Genomic DNA, 16,289 nt, shown 5'->3' with positions numbered 1-16,289 from the left:
CTTATGCAGATGGAACTACATTGTAAAAGTTCACTGACCTTGAAGTAAATCTATCACATGAATTTATTTAGATCACAACCATGTCCTCTTTGATCTGAGCCAGTGATGGTAGCGAGAGCGACCTAACCCGACCCATCAAGCCGGAGGGAAGGATGCTGCTGGTTATTTTCCAAAAGCCGTCTTCCTGTTTGTGGTTAATTGGCCCAGAGGTATTTAAGTGGCTTTGGTTCTCCTTTGAAAAAATTAAATAAGGACATATTTTGTTTTCTAGGCCACATGTATAGTCACAGAGCAGCACAGAACTATTTGTGAAGGCTTGTAGTCCTTGTCTTTAGGGGAAGAAAGAGAACATGTGTGACTCTTTTGTTTACAGCTGTGGGTCAGTGGAGTGTTATTGATTTGGTCAATGCTACCGTGGCTGGGCATAACTCCAGCCCCCAGCCAAGGAGTGCTGGATCTTGCCAGGACTCTGCATTGAGACAGTGTGTTCTCCTACCTGCATTTTCCTCACTGTCTGTGAGGAGAAACCTGGCTTTAATTCTACTTCAACCCTTTTACACACCTGCATGCATTTTTCCATGGAGGAAGGCAACTCTAAGATCTCTCTCCCTCTTCTTCATACAAGTGCGGACCAACAGTCCCATCATAAAGCTGACTGCTGGTGTCATGCCGAGTCTGGCAACTCCCTAGTGAAACCAAGTAGCTTAGTGAGAATGAGACATTATCCAAAGCCTGCTTCCTTCAGTAAGTAGTGTAACCTTCCTGGCGTCATTCCCCCAGTTCTGGAGTTCATCATGCTGTAAACCACAGGGACTTTGTCTGCATGTTACTGTATTAGCTCCATATGCAGACTACTCATGGAACTCACATGCACAATGTGTGATGTCAGACCAGTTTACACGAGTCCAAATTTTGTGCAGCTGTTAGATTCAGATGTTCTCTTTCATTTTTTTTTTATGTCAGCACCACCCCCAATAAACCCACTGATCTTGAGACTGAAAGGCAAAGCGGGGTCTCTCTGCACTTGAATGCGTCTCAGAGCCTGGAAGGACTGGACCACTTCTGCGTGGATCTGTGCTCACCACAGGCAACATCAGGGCGGTGACTTTGGTTCTCTTAGGAGCGAGACCTAACTGGGGAGATCAATAGAAGAGCAGGCGAGGAACGTGCGAGGACAGAGTTCTCAGACACATTTGAAACCATAACCTAAAATCCTATGTGCCCTTGGAAGGAGATCCCACCAGAGGAGAACTTCAGTTCTGAGTAGACACTGCAGTTCCCTAAAAGGCATTGAACTGGTTTCTGAAAAGGTGTTGGCTAATGAGTGTCCCTGACCCCATGGTGCTGAGATTAGCAAGCCTGTCTTGGGTTTATTTTTTCTGGAGTAAGACAATTCACCTTCTTTTATCAGCACAAGAGTGGTCAAAGGTTGCCACCCAATTAATATTACGAGGTATTAAAAGATAAGTAGCCCCTAACATTTATGTGGAGTTAAAGACAACTTAAAACGTGTTTTTAAAACCTAAAATTAGGTTTACAGATGCTATTTTGTCTCTCCATAACGTGAGTCAATGTGTACTTTAAAATAAATGCTCAGAACTGTAGGTTTTCTGTTATTCACTTTGATTCTTCGTGATCGGGTAAGGAAATCAAAGTTTGGGTATTTAAAGGGTTAGGGGTGGGTGGCGGCAAGAATTATGTGAACTGCTGCTTGCATAGTTTGAGACAGAGAGTAAGATTTGACTTCACACTGATTTCTTTTTCCACCCATTGTTGTCACTTCAGGGACTCTGGCTGTCACTGTCTCCTTCCCTTGTGAGATGACAGGCGAACCTTGCCAACAGTTTCATGTCTGAAAGGGACTTTGGCCTGAGAAGCCTTATAGAATTGTCTGGCTTGCCTTTTCTCCTCATCACGTTTTCTTGTAAGGGTTTCTGGAAACCAGGGAAACAAAATTTCTCCAGTTTATCTCTTGAAGATAGAAACCATTCAGTCGCGCCATGCTGTGAACACTTTAGGGCTCACTTCTCATTCCAGAAGCATGGTGTGCCTAGCCACTTAAGATAGAAAATTCCCTGCTGTGTTTCTTCAGCAAGCAAACAGAAGACTTTGTGAGATCCTGGGCTCCTGTTTAGACTCTAGCCTTTAATACTCAGCAGTTAAAACTTCTGTGCACGAAGTCATTCTATTGGGTGTTTGGAAAAGATCCAATGAACAGCATCTTCCTAAACATGGTTGAAAGAAAGTGGGCTCGAAATTAATGAAGCCAAAGTATGCTTGGAATGAGGCTTAATCAATTGTTTGGAAGCCACCACTTGCTAAACAGAAAGCTGGGGTTCATTGCGTTAGGAGTTTCAAGGGTTCCTGAAACCCTCTGGACCTGATGACAGATGTTCAAGAACTTAATGCTTCTTGAGTACTGTGCTGGGTAGATGTTGTAAGTCAGGCTAGGTGAGTCACAGAGCAGCACATGACTGATAGGCAACTTCTGGACATTCTTAGCTAGGGAAAATCAATTTACAAAAAAGGCCTAGTGGTACTCACAGTCATTCCACAAACACCTCACGTGGTGAAAGTTTCGGTTCTCGGTGAATGAGACCCTTGTGAATGAATGATTTTCTACTCCTGTGACTCATACTACATAAGACTATCTGTCATAGTTCTATTAACAGTCACACTGTGTTCTCTGGGATAAATATATATCCATTTAATGAGGGCATGTAGGAATGTGCAGCATTAAACAAATCTTATAGTAAAAAATACTCCGCGCCATCTGCCTGCTTTCTGGAGGTGGTTTTATTCTTATATTATTGCTGTTTCCTGTATCTTTTACTCTCAACTCCCCACACTCTGGGAAGATTACTCATCCCTGACTTGAAATAATCCTTTAACTCTTTCACTGCCCAACATCTTTTAAGCTTTTCCTAACTAAAGGAATGAGAGACTCCACAATCAGATACATACAATTGATACATAAGGTGATCTTTTTAAAGCCACCATTGACTTTATGCTGAAAATTATATGTCTGATAGATAACACCTCACTTACTGTGAAAATAGCAATTTCAAATAGGTGATCCTAATTTTCTGTCTTTTCTTCCAGTGTTCCAGTTATAGGTGCCTCATCCATTTTGATACCATCTGTAGCTTTTTAAATGTTCTGGAGTTTTTAGTTCTTTATTCTTTTGTGTTTCAGTTTGGGAAATTTCTATCTGATCATCTTTAAAGTCACTGACTGTTATCTGTAGATGAGCTGGAAGGCCAAACTCTTGGGATACAGGTCACTTCAGGGTGGGTCAGAAAACTCTAGGATTCCCTGCTCCCTACACTCTGTTACCTCGCAGCCATCTTTTAATGGGTTACGACCGAAAGAAACGTAAGAGCCACACACTTGTGAAGGGCAAAGAGAGCCAAAGCTAAAAGAGGATTCAGAAACCAGGGCACTAGAATATCTGAATCATTTGGAATTTGTACAACAAGCTCTGAGCAAAGCTCTTCTGTGAGTCAGATTAGTAGAAACGCTCACTGAAGGCCGGCTCTACCTCAGAACTGTTACAGGCACAACCAGGTACCTGGTGTTTAGCCAGAGATTACAAGGTGTACGAAAGAAAAGACACACTGTGAAGATAGAAAGCATCTGCCAAAGCCAGATTTAGATATGACCTAGATGTTGGAATAACCAGACAAGGAATTTAAGACAATTGACTAACATATCAAGGACATTAATGGAGAAATGGACAGCACGGAACATCGAGTTAGTAATGTCATCAGAGACAAAAATTGGGTTCCAGACATAGCTCAGCAATTAAGACCACTGACTACCCTTACAGAGGACCGAGTTCCCAGCACCCACATTGTGGTTCACAACTATCTGTACCTCCAGTTCCAGGGGATCTGATGCCCTCTTCTGACTTGCATGGGTATCAGGCACACATGTGGTATACACACAAGAGAACACTCATACACATTATATATATATATATATATATATATATATATATATATGATAAAATTTGTATAAAAGAAAAAAACTAACCACCCCCCCAAAACTAGAGAGATTCTTTAATTTGAAGGGAAAGGGCTCAGTTTATAAAGTACCTACCACACAAGTATGAAGATCCCAGTTCAGTGTCCTATAACTTGTGTTAAAAAGACAGGTGCTAGGGTCCTGGAGACAGGTAGACCCCTGTGTTGTGGGTCAGTCAGCAGTGTAACTAAACTGATGGATGAGTTCCATGTTGTTGTAAAAATATAAAAATAAAAAAGTACGGTTGGTCTTTTACCCCGCTGGGTCTACAGCTCGGTGCCCCAAGATATCTGCTAGATATCTTGGCGGAAACACATCCCAGCCACACACTTTCCTATACTCAAACCCTCACATAAAAAACTCACAACACAATAATCTTTGATATAATTCATTAGATATAATTTCCCACTTAAACATACAAAGCCTGGTACCATCCATCCTTTGAGAACATTAATAACAACCTGTAAATACACAGAGCAGAATCTTAACATCACCTGCCATCTTGTCCTGCCACGGCTTCTCTGCTCTCTCCGTCTCTTCCTCTCTCCTCTAATCTCCTCCTCTTCCTTCAAACTTCTCTCCTGCCCATCCTTCCTTCTCCTCCAATGACAGGCCTCCTTCTATCCTCTACCTGCCCCTCACCTGTACTTTACAAATTCAATGGGGAAAAGGTTCTGGTGAAGTCACCTGATTCCTGAGTACGTGACTAAGCAGCTATCCTTGGGGCAGTGGAATCAGCATCAAATACAGATAACTTCAGGGCAAACCACAACAGTTCCAAGCTCAGTGAAAGGTCCTGTCTCAAAATATCAGGTGGACAGAAACTGAGGAACACACTGAACCTGATCCCTGGCCTCAGGCACGTGCATGTGTATGTGTGTGTGTGTGTGTGTGTGTGTGTGTGTGTGTGTGTGTATGTGTGTGTGCGTGATGTGTATGTGTGTGTGTATATATGTGTGTGTGTGGTGTGTATGTGTGTGTGTAACACACACACATACACATCACACACATAAACAAAGAACACTAGCAGTGGAAACAATGCTGTGCACATGCAGAATGGGTAAGTGCTCCAAGATAAATATTTGTAGGGAAAAGCAATGAAAGTACAGATGCTGAGATGCACTCGCATCTCTAATAAAGATGGAGGGTTTCTCATTCCATGGGAAGCTAACATATTGCAATTCAGGCCTCTATTATTTCATAATCTGAAATATTCAACTCAAAAGTGAGTCTCATTCTTCCATGAGGGAAAGCTTTCTGGGAAAAGATCTCCTTTAGTTCTTATTTTTAGATGCTTCCAGAATTGTTAGCACACTGCCTTTTTGTCTGAGTAGAAGGCCTCTTGGGAATGTAGTACAGTAGCAGAGTCACCTCTCCGCTAGCGGGAAGAGCTGGATAACTTTGGTCTATGCGAGCGTGCGTGCAGGGACTGCGTCCCATCACTCTCGATTACCACGGCCATTTCAGTGTCCACTCTGCTGGTTCCTCAGCAAGGGCTTCACATCTACCTCTGAATTAGTAGGGTATACGAAGTAAGTGTCAGTGGCTCTGTGAGAAATCTCCGAACTGCGGGGCAATCTCGCAAGTAATTGATAGGCAATTTCTCTGTTCTTAATGACTATTTTAGAATTTAAACTCTGAGGTTATTAGCAGCCCAGCAATGCCGAGGAGATTAACCAGACCTATAAAGAGTGTTGTCCCCTGGCGGAAGCTGTTGGGAAGACCCAGACATTCGTAGACATTATTCAAGCTTTCTCTGCCTGTTCACGGAAAGACGCAGAAGAGTGACCTTAAAGTTGAACCTCTTGGTTTCTACTTCTGCATTTTAAATGAAGCTATGTAGTGGCTGGGGCCAGAATTAAGATCACATGGAAGTTGTAATGGACCCTGGCTTATTACTACAAGCCACTGAGGTGAAAGGAGAGAGGGGATCAACCTCCACTGAGAACCTACTTCTGGGCTCATCATTGCTCACCCAGACATGTCCGTCCTTGAGCACAAAGTACCTCTTCAGCCCCGCCACCAGCGGACACTCTTGTTTAATGGGTGATGAAAGTGGACTTAGCTGACTTGTCTGGGGACACACAGTCCGAAAAATGGTAGGACTGGGATTTGGGACAGCTGCACGCACCTCTAAAACCGAAGCCTACCTCTCAGGCCATCAGAGTGGGGCCTGTTTGGCTTATCTAAATGCTAACATGACAGCTGTCCCAAACAGAAGACACCTCTGCATACATGCATTACCCAATAAACCGAAAGAGCACTAGAAGGGAAAGCTGTAATGGCATTTTCTTTGTGAAAATGCCTCTCCACTTGTGAATGGATGATTTTCCTACTCATGTGAGTCTGCTTCCTAACTGACTAAGTAAGACCAACATCTCAGTAGAACTATTCCAGACTTGTACAGAAGACCCCCCCCAGCCCCTCCTCAGGTTCTACACATCATGAGGAGATGACTCAATGCTACTGAACGACGCTTTCAAAACAATGAATAAATACAGGTGTGGTATGCATTCTCCCAACCTGTTCCAGATTTTAGACACCCGCCACCGCACAGAGCCTGATGGCTGATACCCGCCCACTGCTTAATCAGGTCCTCCACAGTGCAGAGACAGCCACTTGTTATGAATGCCCCATGGACTCAAGTTCTCATTTGCCTGGCCATTGTCTTTGCTGACTCAGATAAAATCATTTTCATCTTCCTTTGCACCGTGCCGGAAGGTTAGCATCTGAGGAACTGCAGCTTTCTGTGTGTTTGCACCTCGTCTGAGGCCTTTCCTGGTGTGTTTTACAATTCACTTGGCCTCCACTACTCCCCACCAACTTGACCTCCAGTGACTTCACCTACCCTCCTGGATCTTTGCACTCAGCAGTGTCCCATAGCCCACATCTAGTTGCCACTCTCCTCTCCCCCCACACCTCTGCATGCACTTACACGTCAATCACACTCATTTTTACTCTTTTTTTTCTCAGCCTCCCATCTCCAGTCTGGCGTCCCATGGACATTATCTATAAAACAGAACTGCAGAGAATCATTGAATTCTATCTTCAGCTCTAACCTACTGCTCTTCTGCACCTCAACATTCAATTCTAGATCCCAATACATGACTCGCCCGGCCAGCAAAACATTCCCCAGTTGGATTTGAGTGGCCTCCGTCACTTTCATGGCCCCTAAAGTAGCTATGCTTTCATCGTGCCAGCTACTCTCTAGCACGTCATCTCATTTGATTTCTTAGAACGTAGAATTATCTACAGGGAGTTTGTCCAATTATCTACTTACTTGTTTCTTATCTGCTTTCCTTTGTAGACAGACATCACATGATCAGGAAGTTTTTCCCTCCCATTCAGGACTATATCTGTCCAGCTAAGAATCTCTTACTTAGGGCTGGAGGATGGCTCAGTGGTTAAGAGCACTGACTGCTCTTCCAGAGGTCCTGAGTTCAATTCCCAGCTACCACATGGTGGCTCACAACCATCTGTAATGGGATCTGATGCTGTCTTCTGGTGTGTCTGAAGGCGGTGACCGTGTACTCATATACATTAAAAATAATTAATCTTTAAAAACAAAAAAACTCTTACTTAAACAGTAGATGTTTCTTAAGTGATTTTCTTTCTGCCAGACCACAGTGGGGGGAATGGACTGCAGGGTCAGAAAGTGACTTGACAGTATAATGTTTCGGTTTTAATTTTCACAGACATTCGTAGACATTATTCAATTAAAAATAATGTGGTGGTTCCGGCCAGAATTAGGATGTTCAGTTAGAAGCCCCATTGACCACACAGTGTAACTCTAACTCTGGCTCCATGAGAGGCTGAAGCAGAAGATCCCTGGAGCCCATATGAGTTGGAGACCATCCAGGGCAACATCTTGAGACTCCATCTTAAATTGAAAAGCACAAATAAAACAAAGAGTTGTGAATTCGAATCTTTCAGCAAGAGTTTGCCGAATCAGATGCACATGATTGCAAGGAGGAGAACGGTTCCTTTACCTGCGTTACAATTATGACAAACAAGCTTTACATCTGTTTTAAGCAGCATTCTAATTAAATGGCAGATTCCAGCTTGTACTCAAGACATACAGCGCATTGTGTCGTGACTTGCTGGGTCATTTATCATATCGGTTGAACACTGTGAGACATTCTCCACTTGAATTCATGCAAAGAATAGTGCAAGAGAGATCCGCTCTCCTGACAGCAGCCAGCCGCCCTGACTGAGCATCCCTGTTTGATTTTCCGATGTCTAACATCACTTTGCAAGTGCTGAGATGGCCAAATATGGGCTGCCCTGATGAGGGACCGCTGTCTCCCCTTCAAAACAATCCCTCCCAGTCAGTTAAACTGGATCCTGACGGGACTGGCTCCTAGCCAATGAGCCAGCAGAGAAGAGCCCTTGTTACCTTTGAACACCACTCTCCTCAGAGACATCTGGTGGGGCGGTCACATCAGTTTAGCTCTTCCGCCTCCCTTTTCGGTAGTAATAAAGTCTTCACTCTCATCACTTCCTCACAAAACACTGTCAGAAAGCAAAGATGCTAACTGCCAAACCCTGGCAGAGGCCTGAGATTTACTCTGCCTCCTAAGGAGAACTTCTAAATAGAGGGACGGTTTTTAAGCAGCTGCATGCTCTTTTAGATCGTCCTTTAGAGGGAGGCCTGGAAGAAAGAAAGTGAAGCATGGGGGTATGAATGCCCTTTCTTCTGCTAAACTGTGGGTAGACCTTAAGGAGCTGGGAGGCAGGGGTCTTTTTATTATTATCTCCAAACTGAACCCAAGGCATATGTGAAGGTCTAGAATCCCTACTTGAAGTAAATATTTCTTGACTCCGGCTTAAACAACAATAACAATAATAAAAAATGAAAAACAGGCTTAGTGAGCTGTAAGAAAGGCAGTCATTGGCAGTGACTAAGTCAGGTCTGTAGGTCAGTTCAACTGAGCTCAGTCCCCTTTGCATGTTTTTGAGAGATTTATTTCAGAGCTTGATGTCAACAACGATTATAAAATGTGTTCAAGTTAGGTTCTACATAGATTTAGAGGTCAGAGAATACACAAATCATAATTAATAAAATAAAAACGATTCTGTGAGGTCATAGCAGTTAAATTCTTAATTTTTTTTTTAATTTTTAAAAAGATTTATTTATTTATTTATTATATATAAGTACCCTGTAGCTGTCTTCAGACACACCAGAAGAGGGCATCACATCTCATTACAGATGGTTGTGAGCCACCACATGATTGCTGGGATTTGAACTCAGGACCTCTGTAAGAGCAGTCAGTGCTCTTAACCACTGAGCCATCTCTCCAGCCCTTAATTTGTTTTTTTAAACAGAGTATTGAAATGGATATGACATGAAAGGAGGAGGGGAACCCACTAGGGAAAGGAAGAGGCCAGGAAGAGCATGAAGAAAGTCCTCAGGAGTAGGAGAGAAAGACAAATGACACTGACAAAAATGCCACCATGAAATCATTATTTTGAATACTAACTTAAAGTGAGAGAAAAATGTTTTTATTATCATTTGTTTTCATTCTGTGACACATTCCTTTGTAGCCCAGGCTGGTTTTAAACACCTTATGTACCAAAGGAAGACCTTGAACTCTGGATCTTCCCGCTTCTATCTCCGAAGTGCTGAGTTGTAGGTGGGTAGGTTTTTCCCATTGAAGGTGAAAAGCAAATGACTTTTATCTCTGGGGCAGTTAGGCTGTGCTCTTTGAACTCAGGAAAGCCAGAGGCTAATGTGAACTAACACGTGTAAGGCCCTGAGAATTTATAAAGGAGTTCAGATGTCTTCTACTAAACTGATGCGTGAGGACACAGGAGAAGTTTGTCACCTCACAACACTCCCCTCCTCTGTCTCTGTCTCTCTGTCTCTCCCTTCCCACTCCTTGTTTAAATTGATGGAAATCCTATAGATAGATATTTGAAACTATGGAAGTCAGAAAACACCACAGGAATTAAAATGGTCTGAACATCTTACCATAGTTGCAAATACATCCCAAATACAAGTACAAAATAAAGGTCAATTAGGGAGACAATGTCCAGTCTTGGGATGTCAGCTTTAGAGAAATTATCACCAATGTGCTGTTTCTGCCCCACGCACCGAGACATTCCTGTCTTTCTCAGAAGTTTCCATATAAAAATACTGAAGAGAACTTTGGGTGGCTTCAGTGAGTTTGGTTCAAGTTTTCATTTGTATCCCTCCAGCCCCTGCTCCTCAGCCGGATCTTACCCATCCCTCAGACATGTTTGCTCTCATCGGTCAGATGCTCATCTGCACTATGGCTTCTCTGTGTTCTCAGAGAGAAGCTGGAGACAATGACAGCTCCGTGTGTAGACCCGAGAGATAAGGTCATCGGCACTTCGATTTGTAAGTTATTAAGGTAATAGTTCAGGTTATGTATTTGGCCTTCTGAAAAGATTATGACCCACATCATTCCGAGGAGTTAGGTCCCCATCACTGAGAATCAACTTTTAAAAAAAAAAAAAAACGTTTTTTTTTTTGTTTTTTTTTGTTTTTTTTTTTGTTTTTTTTTTTTTTTTAGCTAACTCACACTTAACTTTTTTCGAAGAGAAAGAAAAAAAACTCCCTTCAGAAGAAAATACACTATTTAAAAAACAAATGACCTGCCATATTTGTTAGAACAGAGAAAACTGGAAGCTATTTGAGTAGCCAATAAAGCCTTATGGAAACGCGTTATTTTATAAAATAATTAAAAATAGAATTAAAATAGAAAAGTAGTAGTTTGAACACAGACAACGTGCATGAGTAGAAAATTCTTCCTAGAGAAGACATGGGTCATTAAATGAAAATCTTACTCCCAGGTAGGGTCTACTTCCCCACAAGTTAGTGGCCATTGACTAGACACGCCCCCCCCAATACCATTGTTCTTTGCTGCCCACCGTAGCCAGACTGAAAAGCCCAGTTGCTGAGGGCAACGCACTGCTGTCTACTGCACCTAAGATGCTCCAGAGAACGGATATAAAGGAGTAGCTAGCTTTCGGCAGCTACGGGGCAGTCTTGAACTCAGATATGAGCAAAGGTTTCCTCAAGAAAGAAGAGGAGAAAGGAACCGAGTGTTTAGCGAGAGCTTTAAGCCATTCGGAGTGACTGGGCAACAAGGGCTCAAGGGAGAGGGGACCACAAAGATAAGCAGGCGCCAGATTAGAGAGGTCTTAGTGTTTATTCCACAAAGAGGAGCCATTGTAAGCTTTAGAGGCCACGATATACAGCTAGCTATTGCAGAGTGTGTATATTAGAAAGGCTTTATTCATTGGCTACCCACACAGCCATGTATCCCTCAATCCACCTTGAAGTCCAAGGGTCACTTGTGGACTGATTGCGATCGTCACAGGTGTTATAAAGAGACACAGAGCATGAACTGTATGTACCTCTGAGAGGCTGACAGCACAGTGGTTGGATACTCATCTAAGGAAATGATAGGCTGATGTAGATACTTCAAAGGAGCTCTGCAAGGTGCTCCTGAAGCACAAAAACAAATGCTTTGGCCGAGGAAGGAATGGGCCAGATAGTCTAAACAAAGGACAGCTATCAGTCAGTAAAACAAAAACCACGGAAGAATTTCAACCAAGTTTAGTAGAAGGCACTGGTTAACCAGACACCATGGGAACACTCAGGTTAAAAAAGAAAAAAAGTTAGCAACTTCAGGAAGAGCTGCCCAAACCCCAGATCTGGGTAAACAAAGGGCAGAGATTGAGGTCACCAGACTCTAGCAACCTGAATGAATGAGACAAAGAAACGTAGTTCAGACCTCAGAGGAGGCTACCTTAGCCAGATGGCTTCCAAAGTCTCACAGTAGAGTAGAAACAGAAGTCTCCTAAAGTGAGGCGGCAGGCAGAAGGGGACTGTAAGTACACAGACATGAGGCTCTCCAGCCAAGTGGCTGGTGCCCTTGGGAATTCTAAGTAGGGAAATCAATAGTAGCTAGAACTCAAAATTCATTGGGAAACTGTGGAGGAATGCAGCTGGACCGTTAGGAAGCACTGGCACTCCGAAGGGCGCATAATTCCATGCTCTGCTATAGGGAAGCAGGATATTGCTTTAAAATCTGTCTTTCCTTTTTAGGAAATCAGAAGTTTTTCACTCTGGCAAGAGATAAGCATAGATGGAATCTAAGGTCTGTCTTACAGAAGCAATGTCTGCTGCAGACGGAACAAAGAGGTCATTGCTTGGAGTTTTGAATTTCAAAATAGTTGTTTAAATCCTTTGGGGCCCGAAGGCAAGAGCTCTGATTTTCAAAAGACTGGATTTTTCCTTCTCTTCTCTTCTCTTCTCTTCTCTTCTCTTCTCTTCTCTTCTCTCTCTTCTCTTCTCTTCTCTTCTCTTCCTTCTCTCCTCTCCTCTCCTCTCCTCTCCTCTCCTCTCCTCTCCTCTCCTCTCCCTCTCCTCTCCTCCCCTCCCCTCCTCCTCCCCTCCCCTCCCCCCCTCCCTTCCCTTCCTTCCTTCCCTTCCCTCCTCCTCATCCTCCTCCTCTTCTTCTTCTTTTGGTGAGAAAGAGAAAAGATTGACCCAAATCTCTAAAAGCTGAGTGTGGAGACGGTCCATTCTAAGAAGCCATGGAGTAGAAGCACAGCATAGGATATAAGCAAGTTCCAGTCTCACAGGACAAAGGGAAAGCCTCAGGAGTCGCTCCAAGCAGAAACACCAGACTCCAGTGTTTACCAGATTTCCTTCTCCATTCATCTCTGAACCAAACCTAGAGGTGGGGGTGGGGCGGATGGCTGTGTGCATCTACCTCTGAGGACTTTCTGAGAAGTTTGCCAAGAAGTCTCAGAACAAAAAGTTCAATCCCGGGGTTGAGGGATTTAGCTCAGTGGTAGAGTGCTTGCCTATGGCAAGCGCAAGGCCCTGGGTTCAGTCCCCAGCTCCCGAAAAAAAAAAGAAAAAAAGTTCAATCCCTAGTGTGTACAAATGTCTGTTCCCAAGAAACTCTCTATGTGTCTCAGTGGTCCCTAAGATGAGTCTGACACAGAGTATTTCTAAATAACATATTAATTAGTTTTCTTTGCTGTTGCAGTACGTGCATGGGCCTCGATTTTGTTTTTAATTATATTATTGCACACAATTGCATTTTATTCATGTACGCATAGTGCATTATAAAAAAATCATTGTTTTTCAAAAATTGGTGATTTATTTGTTCCTCTTTTTTATATAATTTTATTTTTCTTGCATATTTTACGTATTTACATTTCTAATGTTATCCCCTTTCCCCCCTCTCCGATAGCCCCTCCCCCTCCCCCTGCTTCTATGAGGACGCTCCCATTCCCACAACCTCTCTAACCTCAACGCCCTGGCATTACCCTACATTGGGAAAACAAGCCTTCAGCAGACCAAGGGCTTTTCTTCCCATTGATGCTGGGCAATGCCATCCTCTGACACATATGTGGCTGGAGCCATAGGCCCATCCATGTGTACTCATTGGTTGGTGATTTAGTCCCTGGGAGCTCTGGTGGGGATTGGTTGGTTGGTCGGTATTGTTGTTCTTCCTATGGTGTTGCAAACCCCTATTAGTTCCTCTTAGTGACTTAGTCTTGACTGGACTCAGATGTAGAAGCAGAAGCTCTCAGTGAGGACAGCTTACATCTCTTGTACTCTGTTCCTGGCATTTTTCTTTAGCTCTCTTCATTCTCTTTGGCAGTGTCCTCCTTGTTTTCCTGAGTACGCTGTTTTCTTCAGAGCAGCCTGTCAGAGTTTGTATAGCAGGACGCGTGGAGTGACAAACCGCTGGACCTCGGGTGCTTTGGCCATGGGCCGCTTATCTTCTTTGTCTGAGGGCTTTCTGAAAACATATTGGCAGACATCGTCTTCTTTTAGAGAGATTGAAAGTTTTCAGATCCTGTTAGCTCGTCTGGGCCCTAACTGCCAAGGCACAGGAGTATCTTTCAGTCTAGGAATACCCTTCTCTCGTTTGTGTTCTGTTTGTTGTTTGTTTGTTTGTTCTTGTTGTTTTTACAATAGCCACCTTGAGAGCCCTCAGACTGGCATACACAATGCATCTGTGAACAGACTTGCACTTCCTCTCTACAGTTGTCCTTGGTCTGTCTAAGAATTCCCCTTACTCAACAGTAGATGCACTCTGCCATGGGTCAAGACATCTTGCTTCATGGGAAACCTTGCTTGTCCTTCCCACCACTGATTCAGACCATATAACCCTTCCATTCTTCCCCCATGCCATCTGGCTACTTCTGTTGCCATGTGCTTCTCATAGAGAGTACAAAGCTTGTGTCTACCTTCCATTCCAATGAATTTCTGACAGCTAGTGGCTATGAAGGAGCTTTTCTGATTCATCTTGACAATGCAAACCTCCTAGGAGATGACATGAAAAAGAGCATCTTATAATTTTAAACTTCATTTGTCTGATTATTGCATTCCTATGCTATTTCTTTTATTGTGATAAAAGTGAGGTTATAAATGGAAAATATTTTATTAGGGCATATAACACAGATAAATTCGCTGAAGCCAGCTTTATGCGATTATCCAGTTGCATTAGATAATACTAAATTGTTTTCCAAATTAATATGCCCATTAGAATTCTCAGAATTATTTTAAAGATTTATGTCTCTGGCTCAGGAAATAACTTAGTGACCGGATGACTTGATGACCAGAGCTCAGTCCTTGGGACACACATATTGGAAGGAAAGAACTGACAGGAGTTGGCCTCTGATCCCCTACGTGTGCACTGTAGCATGTGTGTGCTCATTCAGGTAAACATTCAAAATCAATAAGTGAACCATAATGTCAAATGAGAGTGTGCGCGCCTTAACACTATAGTTTCATCAATGAAATGCATGCCAGCTGACACCCCAAATCATTTTAATTTCCATTTTTATCACTGAGATGTTGAATGTGTCTTCATGTATGTTTGCCATTTAAAACTCCTTTTGTACAACCTTTGCCTTTTCTATCAAGCCTTTTGTCTTTTGATGTTGTAGAGCACTAGCTACTCTAGATACTTATCCCCTGCTAGCTTTAGTTGTTGTAAGCATCTCTTCTAACCAGTCAGTCCTTTGAGTTTTCAGTTTCTTGATAGTATCTTTTAGGAAACAGATATTTTTAATTTTGATATAATCAAATTTATGTCTTTCATGGTTAGGATGTTACATAACTTATTTGAGGCACCCTTCCCTATCCTGACATCATTAAACGTTCACCTAAAAGTATAAAAATTGGTCCAGCATGATGGTACACCTTTGATCCCGCCACTTTGGAGGCAGAGGGAGACAGATCTCTGAATTCAAGGCCAGTTTGGCCCATATAGCATCCAGACCATCCAGGGCTACAGAGTGAGACATTTTCTCAGAAAGAGGATATGTGTAACACTTGTCCTTTTACACTCTCAGTTCTTGTGGAACTGGTATTTAAGAATGTTGTGAAGTAGGAATCCAAATCTTTCCATGTCATAAGCAGTCATGCCTTTCATTGAAAGCTCAGCCATGTACCCTGGCCATACATCCACATGCCATTCCTACTGTAACTTATAAGTATCTTGATGTCCGAAATAAAATACTCCATTGTTATTATTGAAGTTTGACTTTTTAAAAAAATTTTTTTCTTTTGCTCTTCAATGTATAATTTAGAACCCTCCTGTAAAAAATATTTTTGTTTTTACTGAAAGTGCAACGAATCCATTGAGTTTCAACCCACTCCATTCTGCTGGTAATTGCTAAAACACCACTGTAATCAATCATGACCAAATCACCAAAACCTAGATGTTATCAAATTCATCGGCTTTTCCTTTGTTCTCTAGCCTTCCTGACCTGATAACAGCCTGCAGCGCAGATGGGAGACTTCTGCTTTCTTATCAGCATGTGCTCTGGACTTTGGTAACATCATGCTGTCTTATTTTCCTCCTAACCTAGTAAGGGAACCCCTCAGTTTTTACAGGTGTCCTTTCACCTCTAACTGACCTCTGAGAGCAGGAGTGCCAATAAACCAGCTAGTTATTTCTCTCCTCCAGTTTACTCTCTGGGTTGTGGTTTTCTAGTCCATGGCTTCCAATATTACTATGCATTAGTCACTCCCTGAGTATAGAGATACGCAGGTATAGCTACTCTGACTTTCAGAGTTAAACATCCAACGGTGTCTCAGATATACTTGGCATTCCAAGTTAGACTTCAAGCAGACATAACAAAGTTTTCATGGGCATTTTTTTCAAGTTCTACACTAAATAATGATCCTTTCTGTGGTAGTTCGAATGATAATGGCCCCATAGGCTCATATATGAATGCTTGGTCCCTTGTTGGTGTTTTGG

At 42.7% G+C, this 16,289-nt stretch overlaps 1 pseudogene; it reads right to left on the bottom strand.

Annotated features, from left to right (window-relative positions):
- Window positions 1–13,601: 13,601 nt before the first annotated feature.
- Window positions 13,602–14,326, bottom strand: LOC116895852 (annotated as a pseudogene).
- Window positions 14,327–16,289: the final 1,963 nt, after the last annotated feature.

This window comes from Rattus rattus, chromosome 3, assembly GCF_011064425.1.
Source record: "Rattus rattus isolate New Zealand chromosome 3, Rrattus_CSIRO_v1, whole genome shotgun sequence".
Lineage (NCBI taxonomy): Eukaryota > Metazoa > Chordata > Mammalia > Rodentia > Muridae > Rattus > Rattus rattus.
Note: the sequence above shows the minus strand (reverse complement) of the source record. Positions and strands in the feature narration are given on the sequence as shown.